The 18,654-nt window shown below is 36.5% G+C and overlaps 1 long non-coding RNA gene across 1 annotated transcript in view; it reads right to left on the reverse strand.

The window, feature by feature from the left end:
• Window positions 1-510: 510 nt before the first annotated feature.
• The window catches only part of LOC109143911, a 33,395-nt gene continuing 15,251 nt past the window's right edge, over window positions 511-18,654 (reverse strand). The window contains exon 3 of the long non-coding RNA XR_002044319.3: window positions 511-5,862. This is a non-coding gene — a long non-coding RNA (uncharacterized LOC109143911). The remainder of the gene's footprint in view (window positions 5,863-18,654) is intronic.

Raw genomic sequence — 18,654 nt, forward strand, 5'->3', positions numbered from 1 at the left:
CAACTTCTGGATAACCATATTTTGGTTTTCATTATGATTTTAAAAAGTAGTGTGTCCTTCTACAAATGCACAAGCAACAAGGATCATTCAGGCTCATGGTGAGGTCCTGGGACTTGGATTACATGTGCCTTTTAGGTCATGTCTACTATTGAATTAATTTGACATTTGCACATGTAAGAGCAGGCTGACAGTCTGCTGTGAACTTAAGAGGAAAGGAGGAGTCGGGCAATTTGGGCTCACCCTGCCCTTAAATATAAATCAAGGATCATTTCCAGATGCAGTTTAGACACAAACACTGTCTGCTGAATTGACTGTACTCAGTCGCCATCCACTCAGCGTAATTGTCCTACCTAGCAGAACAGCAGTGCATAATATGCCTTACCAAAAAAAAAAAAAAAAAAAACCCAAAGTAAAACAAAACCAAAAACCTATGTAAACATCTGAAGCACTTTCCAAGACCAAACTCATAATAATAGTTCATGATGCTTTCAGATTCACCAGATAATTATCTTCTTGCTTGAAGGATGACCATGAACAAAATACATTCAAGAATTTAAATACAGTGAGCAGAATTTAATTAGCCTGACTCTGCTAATCAAAGTATCAAAGCAGATGGACTAGATCTACAGGAATCTGTGTTTAATTTGGAATAAACTGCATAATTCCAATTTATTTGCACAATCTCAAGTTAGTTCAGGCAGTAGCAATTTTATACACTAGTACAAATGGAGACACAGTTAAATATAGGGCCTAAATAGAGTCAGACAAATAAAAAAAAGAAAATAAAGAGAAACCATTGCACAGCAATCCAAAGCAAAAAAGCAGAATGCAGATTTGAATAATGCACCACAATTTGAATAAAGCACCAGAATATTAATATGTATTTAATTAAGAAAAAATACACTCCAAGGACTAGGTCAAATTCTTTCTCTTTGGGGACAATGTTAATGCATTTGTATTTGATTTGGTTGACTGTCAGAAATTTTATGTCTGTGAGGCAACCAAAATCAGCAGACTTTTTTAAAATGGCCCATATTTTGATTCATCATTACTATAAATTTCTAATGGCTGAGGACTACATTCTGTTAGCTTAGTAACAAACTGGATTATGTTTGAGGTTTAATGAAAGATGGAATTCATAATTCAAAAAAGAAATAAGGTTTTTCTTCTACCCTTTCTTATGACAAATCTAAGATCAGCATCCTACAAGCCTCACGAATGATGCTGAGATGGAAATCTAGACAACAATTATTATTTATTATTTTTATTTCTTCTTAAGGCCATTTTATGGTTTATAAGAAAGGATCCAGCTATTTCATTATTGTTCATGGCAATGTTTACACTGTGATGACCCCAGCATCCCAGTAAGTAGTCAGCAAAGCCATAAATAAACAGAGATGAGAGACAACAGCTCAGCCTAAGTATCTCATGAAGGAAGGTTTAGCATTATTATAGACATCTTCTTCATTGTGTGGTTTTTGGTGGTTTGGGGTTTTTTTCCCATTCTATGGATGAATGAAAAGCCAGGATTTCTGAATTCAAAATGGAGCTCTTATTTTTCTTTATACAAATTCACTTCTTGTTCCTTATTTTATACGCTCATGTAGGGTCCAAGAATTTTTGGTTTGTTTTTACAGTACTGCACATAACAGAAATACTGGGACTGTGATTCTTAGATTATATGATAATACAAACAATTAACTGTAAGAAAAACAGAAAATAAAAAATCTGATTCAGTTATTCTATTTTTCTTATGAGGGGTAAACAAGAGTTTTGCATCTTTGTTCATTAGCTGAAGAAAAACAATTAGACTGAGATTCCAGACTCTGAACAGCAGTCTAATCGGGGAATAAGGCACACAAATGATCACAGAATTTGCTATTCCTCTCTACTCGGTATTGCAAAACATTGGTAGCTGGATACAAGTACATTTGACTACAATTAACTATTATCAAGGATCAGATCAAATGGAATCATCTGTAATGTCAGTAGGAAGAAGGTGTGGTGAAGAGTGAAATTTATAAAGAAAGGGATAATCTGCTCTTTATTTTTAATGTAATTAGAGTAAAATCCAGAACAGGTTTGGAAAGGATCCAACATCACTACTTAAACAGATTTCATTCTCGATGGCAAGGGCTCTCATCTATTCCATCCACAGTGGCAGTTGTTATACAAATTGGTCAGGCGGTTACCTATAGAAGAATTTATCGTGCATACATGTTCCAGTAAATAGCTTAATGCCCAGAAACAGCAATCATGAAAACATGTATCACCCTTGGCTAATCTGTCAATACAACCATCTGATTAGCAAGAATAGAAGGAACAATGAAAGAAAGAGAAAAAAAAGAGAGAGAGAAAATGGGATGCATTTCAAGATAATATACTTGCTTCCTACAGCAGAACTTTAAATAATCATTTGAAGAATACTGGCGCAGTAAGACTGCAACAATTTATGAAATATAAATTGTATAGAGAACAGTATAGGATTTCCTTCAAGTTCCCATTGTAATTCTACTGATTTCATTGCAAGTCTGTTAAATAAGCATCCATCATTTCTGCATTAACACACGGGAGCTAAAATTTCTATAAATATGTTCTCATGAGACAATGGTGTTTCACCCTTTTGCAAAACACTCAAATGTACAGAAAATACAGCTAACAAAAACTAAAAGCCCTATCATAGGAACTAAAGAATCATCAGATCGCTCTAATTGCAAACCATAGCTCTCAGAGTGTGCCCTTTCTAACCCACATCACTGCGCGCCTGTGCATTGCTTTAATTGCCTGAAATAAAACCCTATCTCACACACACTTGTCTCCTTGGGAGAAGCTGACAGCACAAATATGCAGTGGATGTTAATTATTCAGTGCACTTACCATAAGACACTCAGGTATAATGACGATAAGCACAGTGTAAGAGCACATATAAAAAAGTATAGAACAACCCACACCGCAAGAGTCTGACAAAGCTGGAATAAATTAAAAGCTGGAGCAGCAAGCAAGAATTAATAACTCCACTAGAAAAATGTTCTTTAACAGATTTTAAAAACCTATGTCCCTGCTTCTTTTCTATCATTCATATTAGCACTAACCCATATTGCTTTTCAGACTGATTGATTTTCCTTTGGTCTTTCAGAGTACTTAAGTATTATGTGCCTCTCTGAGGTCATCTGTGGCTCAACAAGACACATACAGCATCTGCCATGCGTTCAACAGCTGTGCCATGAAGTGAAATACCTGTGTAATACTTTAATTTTTTCCTTAAAATTCTACAATTGTAAATCTATTCTAATCAGAAGAGTCTCTGTATTGTTGCATAAAGGCACTAGAAGAAATTAAAACAGCTTCAGACAACGTATTGCTTATGAGATCTAGTGTAGCGCTTGTTATATATATGAAAACAACTGTTCTTTTACAGAAACATTTTTGCTCACTCTTAACTCCAGGAAAATCAAAACATGAGAAATGAACAAGTTTTACTTCAAGGTTAATGCAGCAGAAATCATTTAATTCCAATCCATTCTCTTTCTAACCCGTGATTTAATTATTATGAAGAATATTTAAGGCATTGTGAGAGTTCATCAGTACTTAAAAAAAAATATTAGGAGGGAATAACATTTTTAACATGCAGGTGCTCCTAAACATTAATACAGATTTTTAGAAAATAGAATAATCCTCTAGTTGAGATATTTACAAAATTACAAAGAATTATGTAGTCTGCATCTGCCACCTACTGTAAGAAAAAATACTGCTGGCCTCCTACTTGAACCAAAATAGAAAGATTAGATTGTCTTTAAATTAAAAAAAAAAAAAAAAACAAATAAATAAACTAAATGCAAAAATTAAGACTAAAGATTTTTAAAAAAGGAATACCAATAAAAAAGGGATGAATTCATAGATGTACTATAAAAATATATAGATCTATAGATTGGAAAACATATTTTTTACTTGCTGTAATTTTAAAAATGGGAATTCAAACAGCATGAAGAAATTGAGCCTATAATTTTAGAGTGGCACCACTGGGAGATTGCATATGAGTAACAATTATAAGCATCATAGCAAAGGTATGAACTGTTGGACTTTTTTTAGTGCTTGCATGCTTCTCTTAATATATAAATATAATTCCAGCTTTAAAATCTCATTAATGTATCCAGAAATAGTGTAAAAAAAAGTGACTCTGAGTTGTGGTGTGATTTTGTTGTTGGGCAGCCCCTATAGATATGTCCACATTCAAACACTGATTTCCCTATCATCTATACCATTTTTCAACTTTCTCTGTGGACCTGTGCTGAACTAGTCCAACTGTATATATGCATGTCTATAGGCTTTGAGGCCATGGATCTTTTTCTGACTGTCCTATTTAGCAGCAGAGACCAAATTTGCATGAACTGACTGCAGTGGCACACAGTCATCAGATTCTTTTACCTAATCAGGCCAGTAATAACATCACCTGGGAAAAGAAGTGGTGTCAGAGATACTAGTGCTGTATTCGTGGAGCTTTCTTTAGAACACAGGCAAAAATTTAGCGTTTGCTTGGGCAGATTTGGCCACATTCCTTATTGCACACCCATCAACGGACCCAGATCCTGAACAGGAAGAAGCTTCTTCAGCTGTTCACGGGTTCACAGAATGTTCTGAGTTGGAAGAGATCATCAAATCCAACACTTAATTCAGCTCCTCCTTATGATTTCTCATCAGCTTTGGGGAAAACCAAGATGGCTTCCTTAGGCTTCAAAGACCATTTTTAGAATCCTGTATGAAGAAGAGCATTAAAACAAAATCAAGTCAACTTGGAATAAGACTGTGACAAGCCCTCACAGAGGCATTGTTACTTCAGTGCTTCTCCTTTGCAACATTCAAAGGTAGACATCTTCATCTTACCACACAACAGAGACTTGAGTGCTACCCTTTAACAGATTAATGCCTGAAGAAGACCATCTGCAAACTGAATAAACCTTAAGCCACATTACAGATGTGAGAATTCTTTTTTTGTAATCACAAAATATCCTTCTAATCTATTTCAACCAGGGAAGATAATATTTTTCATTTTCAAGGTATCAATTTAATTTATTCGACAATTCTTATGCACACAATAAGTATAATTTTTTATATTGTTCTTTGTGTACAAGGATGTCTCATGAATGAGACCTCTACCTTGAAAAAGACAATGATATTGAGAAAGAGGAACTTTTACAGAATGTGTTTCATTTGAAATATGTCAACTGTTTCAGGAATATATATAGAATACATATATTTTTATATAAGCATTGAAGTTCATGTTCTTTTTTTTTTTTTTTTTTTTTTTTAATATATTGCTCAGAAGTGCTTTTGAAATGTGAACATATAATGTACCATTTGGGGCAATTATATCAAGAAAAATGTAGTCTGTTCTTTTTCTCTTCTGCTCTTGGTTAACTCTCAGTTCTCACCCTTCAAGTCCAATTATCATGCTGGTCTCTTTCACTAAAATACCAGAATGGGCAAAGTTACTTTCATTATTTACTTATGTTTTCCTGGGAAGGAAAAAGACATAGGGGATTTTTTTTTTTTTTTGCTAACACTGTTGGCAACAAGACAGGCCAATGCAATTGGCTGTTTTCAGATGGGTGTTTCATCCTTCAAGATGCTTGTTTTCCACTCCTGGATCAGGGAGATGCTGCCATTCATTCCTGGCTCAGATAACCATCTTCTTCTCTTTCATGGAGACTGGGGAATAGGTGAGTAGAGGATGATATACATCACACATCACCTGGATTCAAAATGTAGTCTCAGGCCAGGCAGCTCATTTCAGTCCCACTTGCTGCTTCTTCTTGGGTACTCACTGTAAAACTCGAGCTCTCTTGTGTACTGCTGCGTCCAGTTCTGCTGAAAAAAAAAAGATATGAAGGGAAAAAAAAAAAGAGAGCATACTAATGGAAAAAGGCCTATCTTTTGCTGAAAGATCCAATATGAACAGAGTGTCTGAATTAATTCTTTTTGACAAGAATCCCTCCCAAACATGACAGGAAGCTACATTACCCAAATAATGAGGGCTCCAGCTGAGGTAAGTCGGGGAAACGCATGGACTAGTTTATGCAAATACAATGCCTCATTTAACATCATAGAATATACTGACAAGTTCAAGAAGGCTCAGTGTTAATAAAAGCACATTAGAAGATGTTGAGAATATTCAAAATCCAATCACATTTTGCAATAGACATACCTGTCCTAGAAATTCAGTATAGTCTCTAGGGGATTTACTGTATATTTCTGAACAGCAGAGTAAGTACAGCATGCTTTAGAAATTTGCTACTATAAAAATGCAGAAGGCAGTGACCTGTATAACTGCATATAAGGCTTCTATCCAAGTTTGCATTAAGAGGAATTTCTTTCTCTGACCCTACCCCCCTCCCTCTGCAGAAAGGGGATTTGAATTGCAGATAGCATCAGTCATCTCAATGCCACACTGTTAACCACCTGTGTGTTTCAGGTACTAGACACTAATTTCAACAGAAAACTACTCCTACTCCAGCAGAAGACGTGTCATCTAAGAAATAACCTTTAATTTTCTTATTTTTTCCTTATTAGGTTTTCCTTATTAGGAGAATTTCTATCTATGCCTTTTCTATCTGCTCTTTCCATTTCAGAAGAGCCCTTCCTTAAACACTGTGTGACACCAGCTGGCATTGGAACTTCAGTACTTGTGGAGAGAATTGCTCTGAAATCATGGCTGAATGCAGTTGAAATGTCCAGGGTCATGGTGGGGGAGTGCCTGGTTCTGTTCACATTTCAAGTGAAGCGTGCACATGGGAGAAACTACATATGACCAAACTTTTCTAACTCTTCCTACACACAGAAGCTGAAAAGACATTTGTCAATTTAAAGTAAGTCTCTCTTACTTAAGTAAATGAAAACACTATGCTTCCCTTTTTCTCCTCCAACAATAATTCCCAAAAAATATTTAAGATTTTAAGACTAGATAAAGTAAATATTTTTTTCATTTACCACTATGAAGGACTCTTACAGCACATATTGGTCTGGATGCCACCTACCATTTGGGTTTTTTTATTTTTTCAGTCCACATAGTGAGCACACAAACACCCTTTCTCTCATACAGTTGCAGTATCTCCCTCAGGCAAAAAAGGTAGTTTGCAGTAGCTTGCTCAGCCCACTGCTAATTTTCGTAATAATTGAAGTTAAGCACAAAAAGCAGGAACAAGTGGATTATTCCCCATTAAAAGCAGTGTGGTAGAGAGGAAAGTTCCATCTGTTTTTTATCTTCCAAATATTGATCCAAGGCTTACTGTCTCTATTTCTAACACAGAACTCAAATTTGTGTGCTGTGTGCATGTATAAACCTTACTACTGGTTTTGCCACAGACCTATTCTTGTTCAAAAAAGGGCTAAATTTGGCCCAGCAATTTGCTGCAAATTATAGCAGATGACTTATAGGGTAACTGGTGACCTTCTAGACACCTCTGTCTTTGGGGCCTTTCTTCAAAATTGAACATAAAACAAGTTGGTAGTACAAGACAAAAATATAAAAAAATTATATTAAAAATATGTATATTTCTGAAGACTCCATCCCAGGCTGGCTTGTGGTTTAAATATGTCACTTAAATTAAACTACAGCTGAGGAAACCATGAGAAAAGGAGCAGCCTGCTGAGTATCTTGGTGTCAAAAAGACAGGACTACGTTATAAAAGGACTCTTTGCTAACAAATTATCAGGTCTCAGGGTTACCACTAGAGACTGCAGCAAAGCCAGAGATCCTTTGAAAATAAAAATGTCAACTGTTACAATCACAAAGAGTGGACTAATTCCCTCCACTCTCTTTTCTCTAATCCCTGGTCAGTGAAATTTATTGCTTCTAGTTACAAGGGCAGTATAGCAGAATCATTCACCTTATGTTGTACTATGAGGCTATAAGAAAAAAAAGGTCAATAGCTGGATTGTTCAATGTATTTTCAATATCTATTGTTAAAACAAGCTGCATAGCTACTTTCTCAGGATTCTTTAGAATCTCTATGTGTATTTTATCAGATTTCAGATTAAATTAATTATCCCAAATAAAACACAAATATCAATCATGGTTTCCACTGAAAAAGAAAGAAGAAAAAGAAAAAGAAAAAGAAAAAGAAAAAGAAAAAGAAAAAAGAAAAAGAAAAAGAAAAAGAAAAAGAAAAAGAAAAAGAAAAAGAAAAAGAAAAAGAAAAAGAAAAAGAAAAAGAAAAAGAAAAAGAAAAAGAAAAAGAAAAAGAAAAAAAAAAGAAAAAAAAAGAAAGAAAGAAAGGAAAGAAAGAAAGGAAAGGAAAGAAAAAGGAAAGGAAAGGAAAAAGGAAAGGAAAGGAAAGAAAGGAAGGAAAAAGGAAAGGAAAGGAAAAGAAAGGAAAGGAAAGGAAAGGAAAGGAAAGGAAAGGAAAGGAAAGGAAAGGAAAGGAAAGGAAAGGAAAGGAATCTGCTTTGTGCTACTCCTGTGGAGAAAATTAATTATTGAGTTGGTGAATCCTTTCTCCTTTGGAATCCCCCCTTCCACAGGGACTGCATAGATGGCACACACCTACTGCAATTATTCCTAGACTGCAAAAGCACCCCCTTTTCTGTTGAGGATGGCACTACAGGGAGTACCCAGCTGATTACACACCCATATTTTAGAACATGAAGACTCTCAAGGAGAAAGCAATACTTCAAAATCTTCTAAACTCATCATCTGTGCTTTGCTATCCGTGTTACAAAAGGTCTGCCTGGGTTTTAACTGAGAAAATTACCTATAAAATTCTCAGCATAGGAAAAAAAATTCATTTTACATAGTGTAGGACAGCTGCTCCTGAATTCCCGTGTATTTCATAGCACTCTCATCCATAGAATATAGTCTTCAGGCGCTACCTACCAAGGCCATGTGAAAAGTGATTCTGCACTTATCAGCCAGCAGAGGGGGCAGGATGAGTAAGGGACAGTCAAATAGAGAACAGGAAATTTGTCGGCATTTTTATTTTTTAGGGAAAGCACTGAAGAAGTTATTAAAATCAGTTTTGAAAAGTAATTAGTTCCTTATAATAGTCTTGTCTGCTCTGTGCACGGTTATGGTAAGTGTGCAACTTCATGTCAGGCATTCTGCTCTGGCATGTGCTTCGTTCAATGAAAATGCAGACTAGAGGTGATGGATTCCACAGTAGATCCGTAAATCTGCCACATAAATGAGCCCACTTTGTAATGGTGTATTAAAAAGAGATAGCTCGTCCTGCACAGTCCCTTACATGTATTAAAACCTAGGTGTTTCTTCCTCAAAGATAAGGATTATGGCATGAAACATTACTAGTAGTAGAAAAAATGAGCAGAAAGATGATGTCCCTTGACAGGAAATGTTGTGTAAACCCTTCTGCCTCAGAATGAGTATTTCTAAAAGCCTAAAATTTGTCATTACTGATTAAAAGTCAATGACACAACACCGACAAAGACTGTGGCCACTGAGCACAGATGCAAAACTCAACACAAAAGAAGATATCATTATTATCATTACTGTTTTATTTTATTTTCTGTGCAAATGCTTAAACATAGAGCAAATCAGCAAGGGGGTAAACCACACGCAGCCTACAGCAATGTCTAGCTATCTGAAAGGAAGTAATATTCATTATACAGCCCTGCAACCATCCAGCCTCCCCCTGCCCTAAGACCTATCCCTTGCGTGCATGATGCGCTGTTGCTGCAAAGGACACGGTTTGTCTCACCTAACCTGGGATGCCAACAGCATGAGCTGCTCACTGCAGATGCTGTGAAAATCCAGGGAGACAAATAGGCAATTCTTGAGCACAATCCTTGCCATTTATTTCAGACCTGCAAATTAGGATAAGATGAGCTGCACCCTAGAAAGGGGCCCCGGGCAATTAGAGCACACGTAGGAGTCTGCATTTGGGAAAGGAACCCCACCCACTCTGCTGCGAGAGGGCCCACTGTCCCCACACACCAGGCAGGCAAAGAGCAGAAGCTGAAGCACTGGCAAACTATCACAATGCTCTTATGGCTTTCATTAAGAAAGCTGACTTTGCGGGGATTTTTTGTCCATAGTGCCTGTCTTATTTTTAGTTAAAGTATTCTAAATTCAATGAGCAAATTTGTCCCAAAACCAAAAGTAAAGAAATAAAAAAACTAATAAACCAGTATGATCTCCAAAACTGACCTACACTCTAAAGTTGTCTTCATGCTTCATCAAAGAGCTGCTGACTAGAATTTTGCTTCAAACTGGCTCATTTCCTGATACAGCTGTAGAGAAAGATTACAAATCTGGTCACAATTTGTACTGTCATTACCCCTCTGCAACCAGCACATTAAGGTTCAATTTACCTGCTATTGTGAGACTCAGAACATTTCAGCCACTATTTTAGCAAACTACCTTAATCACAAAAGTGATGGAGAGATAACAAATGAAAAAAGTCTGGGATTTGGGGATTCTAATGGTCATTTTGAACTCAGACTGAATCACAGCAATGTTAGAGTGGGTGAAGGAATTATATCTGTTCCTCTGATTGCAAAATATAAGAGCTGTGTTCTATTTTCAAGGGGTTTTTTTTAAGGACCAGAAGCTATATTTGATGTTAATGTTGAATTTCATTGGTTTTGTTTGTTAAATTTACCTGAGACGTCCAGACATTCCCATTTTCAAGTAGAGATTCTCTGAAGGGAATAGAATAGCAAGCAGCATCTTGTGTCATTTACTGACGGCTTCTTTTTTTTTTGTTCTGTTGGCTTTAGAAGTTTATTTAATTTCAGACAGTTTATTCCTGCCTAATAAACTGTTCCAATAGCAGTGGCCTAGAGTTGCAGGACTGGTTTTTTTATGATAACATCAAGGAAAACAACACTTATCTAAGAGCAAACACTAACACTGATGCACTCTACATAATATCTACCCATAAAGTCATTCACAGTATTTTTAACTACACAGAAAATATGTCTCTTTTCATACAGTATTTCACTTTTAATGCTCCTATGTTCATGACTTTGAGTATGAAGAGGATAGAGGAGTTTTGGTCTAGTTCAGAGAAAAGAGATCCTGTCAAAGTTCTTGCTGATATGGGCACATCCCATATGGCAACCAAATTATTTTCTCAGGCTGCATGATTCTAATTCTGCATTTCAGTAGTACTCTAAAGCTGCACAGTTGCATAAAAGAGGTTAATTATATATAAAGTCTCTGAAAAAGCAGCTCATATTCTAAGATTTTATTCATTAGGGAATTTTAGCAGGTAGTTAACTGCAGGCACACCTTCTTTAATTTCATGGGGACTACTTGAGCATTTGAAGCAATATATCTCCTTCAGTACCCTGGTGAACTGGGACCTAAATGAATAAAAGGCCATTATGCAACTGAATGTACCATGCTTACTATATGTTCTTATAGAACTGGCTTCAAAGAAAGCAAATATTCTGCTCTCCCTAAGATCAGTTCAGTGGGTGCTGCATCCAGAGTATAAGTGGACTTTTACAGCTCTTCTAAAAATTCTGGAATTGGAGTTTTGCTCTAAGGATAGCAAAATCCATCCATTGAATTTTCATGAGGAAAATTAAATCTGCAACAATCTATATTCTTAAAGAGGCATGTAAGGAGATTTTAGTTTTAATGTCAGTTATATGCACAGTCATATCTGTATGCATATCAGTCAGATTTAACTTTACCAGAAACAGTTACTTATTTAAATTAGGGCAGTTGCAATTTAGACACACAACTACAGACAAATGCCACTAGGGCTTTCCTCAGACAAAACCTCAATACCAAGCAAGTTCCTCTGACAACGCACCATGCACTCTGACATAGCACCCTTGTACAGTCCAGGAGTTCACATACAATCTCTGTAAATTTTTTTGGAATAATAACAATCCCACTGTTAACATGAATTATTTTGGTGCTGTTTAAGTATCAGAAAATCCTCACTGTAAGCATCAAAGAGTTAACTTAGGTATTCATGGCTTCAAAAACCTGTAATCTTACTGTTTGAACTCCTTACCCAGGTCCTGCATACACATGTCAAGCGACCCATCATAGTCAGTTCTCATTGCCGTTACCTAAAAGGATTCCCTGCTGCACAGCAGTCCTGTGCTGCAATAGGAATTGCAGGATACTGAAAACAGACTCTTTTATAACAACAGGAGCTTCATTTACAGTGCACACATACTGTAAGAGCAGTCCTGGGTTTCCTACCAGCATGCCCAAGCTTAATTACACCTGCTGTAGTCCTGAATCACCAGGCAAATACCTGGAGTAGTACTTCAGTGCCTTGCTGAATTCAAAGAATAGCTGAGATGGAGCCTGCAGACAACTAATGTGCTCCAAGAACAATGCAACATTCGTTTCATGGGGTGAACTGAGGGATTTCAAGGGAGCTGCCACAGAGACTACATACTGTTGAGAAGCGAGAGATACTGTTTTGTGTAGTGCTCTTCTCTCTAACACTTACACTTAAGCTTTTCAAAATTAAATGAAACATGAAGTCTCCTGGATTAAATTTTAACATCAGGGGGGTTATTTGTTTGTCTTTTCAGTTGCTGGGTTGGGGTTTTTTTCAGTGTAGGCATCCATCATTTTTCTACCTTGTAAATAAGTCTCTTTCCAGTTTACCTTCTTTCTGCAGTGTCCAATGCTTTCTTCATTTTTTGTGTGTTCATTTTTGCTGCGTGGCACAAGTGAAAATTGGGGTCAGCACTCTGGTTTGCCTTCCAGTTTTTTTTCTGTAGTCTGAAATTTCTGCTTCTTTTGCAGTCCACCTTTCTTGTAATGCAAGGGTGGAAAGTCTCTGGCTCCTGGGCAACTTCTGACTCTCAAGACATTCAAGACACAAGACTTGCTACTGTCACAAGTGACACATCTTGCTTGCGAAGGCCAGTACCCTTCATGAGCCAAGGATGCTCATCTGGCCTGGCCTTAGAGAGGAGAGTGTCCCTTTCTTCATGTAGTCATTGCCATCTCCAATGTCCCTGCAGCTGCATTCAGCATCATTTTAAGGCTCTCAACCAAATAAAAATAATTATTTTCCAACTAATTTTTGAGAAAGCTCAAAAATCCTACTTTGCTGTGTCCTTGTTTTAAACTGCCTCAACCATATCCCAACATAGGTATTTTTTCTGCTAGATCAGATAAACAATTTATTTTGTCCACAGCTTCACTTACATACACTGCTAAACTTCTCAGTTCTTTGTCCTGGTAAAACCCTAGTTCTGCATAAAACTTAACTGTACCTGTTGACTGAAATCTGTATTCCACTGAATAAAATAACTTGAAAATGCACTGGAGTAGAAATACAGACCATAGTGAAACTCACTGACAAGTTACACACAATTTCTGTTTTCCTATGATGTTTTAGACAAACTGTAAGGTACTCTGGCCTGTACATGACACATCTCCAAGACACAAAAAAGAAGGACAGACTATATTAAATCATTTTTCAAGGGTTTTTCTGGGACAGCAGACTAATAAAAGTTATATATTCTACAGAAAAAGCAAAGAAGGTGCTAGGGGGAACTCCATACAAGGATTTAAAAATCTAGGGATAAGGAACTAGATGGTTAGCTTGCCCTAACTTGAAACAGCTTCAAAGAATAAACATGTCTTTATGAATAATATAATATTCAACCATGTTTGACCCCACCACAAAAACTTATGCCAGGATTTCCCTTCGGATAAAAAGTAAACACATCATATTTTCAAGTTACCTTCCCCAGAAACTCAAACAGAAGCTATGCTATAACCTCACTGGGAAAGCAAGGCATCAGTCTGTGCATCCAAAATACTGCTAAACACTCAAGGCAAGAAGCTTGAGCAGTGGTGCTTCCATCACCTGAACTGCTTAACCCTTAGCTACAGAGGTGAGGTTTAAGCTGTGCCAAGTAGCATCCCCTGGGGCAGTGCCTAGGCAAAGATCAGTAGACATCACATGCTGTCTGCCATTCCTAATATGTAGTCTGAATTAGACTGCATCAGGCTTGGCTCCCTTCACACACTGTATCTCAACAGGACTTGCAGAGACTGAAGTGTCCCTGCTGACCCTTGTGACACATCCCAGACCTTGTAAATACCTTGTAAAAGGTATTCTCAGACTTGTGGTACGAAAATACCAGTGAACTGTCCTCATGTTGTTTCAAACACTCTGAACTGAAAAACAAAAAGAAAAAAAACCCAAATAAACAAAACACCCACAAAATTATAACTATTTTCTAGGAACAAAAAAGCATGGCATGAAGCCCAGAAGAGATGCAGAGCCAAGTGAAGTTTGGTTTCAGCCAAGATGTAACACTTGGCCTCAAGGCCAGAGGAAGGTCTCTTACCATGATTTATTTAGCAGTAGAGCAGCAGTCATTGCATCCTCCTATCCTATAATCCTCACATTTGCCACTAGCAGATGTTAAGGTGAAATGTGTATGAAAAGGTTCCACAGGTACATCTTTCCAAATTCTAGAAATCCTCTGGTTTAGGATTTCCAGGTTCAGATGTTGACTCCAGAACACTGTGCTTGATAGATGATTTTGTTCAGTACTATTATTTGGACTAACACACACTTTCTGTTTCCAGAATGCCTTGTCACAGATGAGTCCTATAACTTAATGTTTTGTCTCTGTAGAGAAAAAAACCCCAAACTTCCTGCCATTTTAAAATCTACTGTGCAATTATTTCATTGGGGGACACCTTGAATTTCTTTTCAGTAAAGAGACTTTTTCTACAAAGCTCCTTCTCTCTGAAACTCTTCCATATCTCGACCCACATTGCCTTATGTTTCTTATCTTCCCTAATTTTGTTGTGGGCCTTTCTTGTCCTACTTAAATCCTGTGGACTTTACTGCATACATTAATCAAGATGTGGGTGATTGTATGTTGTTTTAAATATATATATATATAAAATAACATATATACATTGTATGTAGTGGATACACCATAGCACAATGATGTCCTTTCCCAATAGGTCTAACATTTCCTAACACTGTTCTGCATTTTGAGCCATTGAGCATTGAGTTGATGTTGTCAGAGAACTATCACAAGGTCTCCAGGACTTCTGCTAGTCATGGATAAATTACAGCTCAGTTGTGTACATATAGAAGTCACATCAACAGACTATCACCTTTTCTTTCTGTCCATTTTTAATAACCTGTAAAGCACATACCCAAGAAATTAATCATTCATTTAAAAAAAATACTAAGGTACAAGAATTTATTATTATCTGAAAAATATTGATTTTTCTCATGTTGCCAACTTCATTGAACAAATAATACTTATCTACAGGAATAAAACACAAACTTTAGTTCATTAAATAGTTAAACTTCTAACTCTTTCAAATTCATCATCCTATGTTGCCCCGATGCCTTATGGCTGATTCTGCACTACTTGCAAACTATAAATCAAGAGCAGAATAACTCAGATAACATGACTATCAACTCAATATACCAGCTTCTACTTACTCAGTATAATAGTGGTCATGGAGAAGCACAATTCCCTACCATTAATAGCACAGCTGCAGCTGCACCTATTTATTTCTCTGTATTACTCATAACAAAACAGTAGCATTTTCTGCCTCCTTTGCACGCATGCAAATGACTTCATAAGCAACAAGATAATGATGAAGCCCTCCTTTTTCAACACGCTCTAGTTTAATAGCCCCTGAGGCTGCACAAGACAAGATTTTTGTCCGACATAACTTACTTTTACATGGAAAAGACAGCAATCTATTAAAAATAAATAAATAAATATTTAAGGAGACTGTGTGAAGCAAAGATTTTAATCTTAAACAGGTAGGAGCAAAGAAGGAACTTTCTGTCATGTAATCAGCCTCCCCTGGATACTACTTGAATATCTTGAACTAAACATTGCTGCAAAGATACTACTTCAACAGCTAGGAAATAACAAAAATTCTGTGTGGCAACCGTTTCCCAAATAGAGGATCAAAGAAGTCTCTACAGACCTATACAGTGCATTCCTGACAGAAAACAGCAACATAACATGTATTTAAAGCAACTGAAGAGAGAGAGCATCCAACTTTTACTCAAAACAGATTCAATATATTTAATTATTCATTATATCTTTTCCTTATCAAACTATAATTTCCTACTCTGAAACTATAATTCACATGCAAAATAAAAGGAAAGTTTTAGTAAATTGCAATTCAAATATAATTTTATTTCTCTTCTACTGAATTACGCTCCATCAAGCAATAATTCTCTTTACTGTATCTTTACTTAATAACTCATTTTTCATATTATTCAAGTGCTTTCAGGGCTTTGGTATTGTATTTCTGGGGTTTGATTTTTTTCGTTTCTAATATAACCTTTTTACAGAGTCTCCAAAGAATAAGTCAGAAAGCAGTTGGCACAGTAAAATAAAAACGGCACCATAATGGTAAAGAGCTGATTTTTGGAGAGGGCCACTCAGTGAGATTTGAAAGTTATCATTATCCCTATAGGTCAATTAAATTTGGAACTTCTGAAGTTAGTTATACACTTTATAAGCCATTCCAAAGACGAGAAGAAAGACTGTTTGGAGCTTTAAGAAAATGATGGTGGCATTTAAATGAAAGGCTACCCACATCTTTTCATAATTTTGTTTCAGAACGTTATCCTTGTGTAAATAGGACTACTAATTTCTTCTTAAGAGTAGGTAAATACTGAATAGGATTTTTTAAAAAAATCAGAGAAACAGCATTCTATGATTTTCTAGTTGACTTTATTTGGTCTCAAGATATAAAGGATCTAGGCAAAAAGAGTGGGTTTTAGTTCAGTCTTTCGCCACTCTTTCTTGTAATATACAAATGAGCTATTGTCAACTGGAACCACTACTTGCTCTTGCAATACAATGCATAGCTTCATTATATATTTCTTAAAATTTAAAAGAAGGCTAAAAAAGGGATCAAAGAATACTGAAATTCCAGTGCTGAGGTCAACCCAGACATGCCCAATAAAAGCTAGTTTTTATTTTAGCCCACAACCTGAGGAAAAGCCCACTGCTTTTCCTTGATGAAGAGAAGGCGCTGCATACCTGAGTACACCATTCACAGTCCTGCCAGTGGAGCAGAACCTGGAAGGCCACCAGATGTGTTACACATGAAGAACTGCAGGATCTCCACTACACTTCTGGATCAGAAGATGTTATATTGCTTGGTATATGACATTGATTGGTATACACCATTTGGATAAGGAGAACAGTTGCAATGGATTCCAAATCCCATTTTCTAGTGACCTTAAGGCATCCTTTTTCTTGCTGTCCACAATGACTTACAGGGTTTGGTTGCAGAAAGAACAAAAAAAAAAATAGCTTCACAGTAGTTGTCTCTATGAATTTAATGGCTATTGATCTATCCAGTGTGAGGCTCCCATGCCTCTGCACGCCTGAAGCTTTTCAATCAGTGGAAAGTTAGCAGTGAGTTTGTCACAATCTTGTGCTATCAGGCGAAACTAAAGATCCTACACCAATATACATTTAAATACTTCATAGAAAAAAAATTATACTGACACTGAACTGTGCCATAAATCAAGTCCCTCCAGATGGGAGAGAATCTGCTGAAAGTCCTTGCAAGGAGTTTCAGTGATAAACCGAGACTTTTCCTGGAGTTTCAATGCTTCCAGATAGTTGTTTATTAAGTCTTATCAGAGGAACAGAGCCACTAGAGTGACCCAGGTACAGCATAGAGCATAGAAAAGCAGGAGTGAAGGCTCTCTATCAAGATTTACACAGCCTTTTAAAGATATTTTAACCAATGGTTACTAAAAACGTACATTATTTTCACTTTCCTACCAATTATTCAGTAACACGACTAGGAACTGCGGAATTTTCTATCCAGTCATTCCAAACTACTTTTACTGCAGAATATGGAGTAGTAGAAGAAGGAGAAGAAGGTTTAGAGAACAACAACAATCCTTCATTTTGATATTTTTTACTCTTATCTATTTACTGTAAAGAGAAGCCCAAAACCTCTAAATTTTTCACCCTGTGACAATCTTACATAGTAGTCTATCACCTAATTCACACCACTGTATTTTCTAGTTCTTGTCTGACTGTTGGTAATTTTTTCCAAGGTTTAAAGCTAAAACATGTTGTTCAGGGGGGTAAGAACCCATAAAAACAGGCAGAGAAATATTCTCGGCACTCTGGGTTCCTACATTATACCATTTCCTCATAAGAGGGACAGTTTATTGCCACCAGCATTCATCCTCCTCTCCCTTCTGAAAACATTTGTGCCACAACCTTTAGGAATGGAAAATCATGTGCAACCTGGAGAAATGCATGGTCAACTCTAAGATTGGGAAGAAGTCGCCTTTAGCTGGCTGTTACCTGATTATGTAAAAAGAGACTCAATATTCTTATCTGCTGAAACAAGTACTACCTTTCACAGTCTTTCCACAGGTGAAATAGTTAAATTATCTGACACCCAGTTTGAAAATTTAATATTTACATACTGGCATCAGGCTGTTCAAGGCATAGATTAACAGCAGAAAAAAACCTGCCCAGACATAATTACTATATTAAAAGACAGCAGGTAGCAAGCTTTTGGAAGCCTTTTTACTTAGAACACAGCAGAGGGTAAAATTAATTTCTCAATTATCTTAAGTCAACCTGTTATACCACATTTCTGAGTCACAGGTATACTTATCAACAGCATCAATTTTTCACTAGATTTCTCCATTTTTTTCAGTCCCAAAAAAG

Source organism: Corvus cornix, chromosome 1 (assembly GCF_000738735.6).
Source record: "Corvus cornix cornix isolate S_Up_H32 chromosome 1, ASM73873v5, whole genome shotgun sequence".
NCBI classification, from domain to species: domain Eukaryota; kingdom Metazoa; phylum Chordata; class Aves; order Passeriformes; family Corvidae; genus Corvus; species Corvus cornix.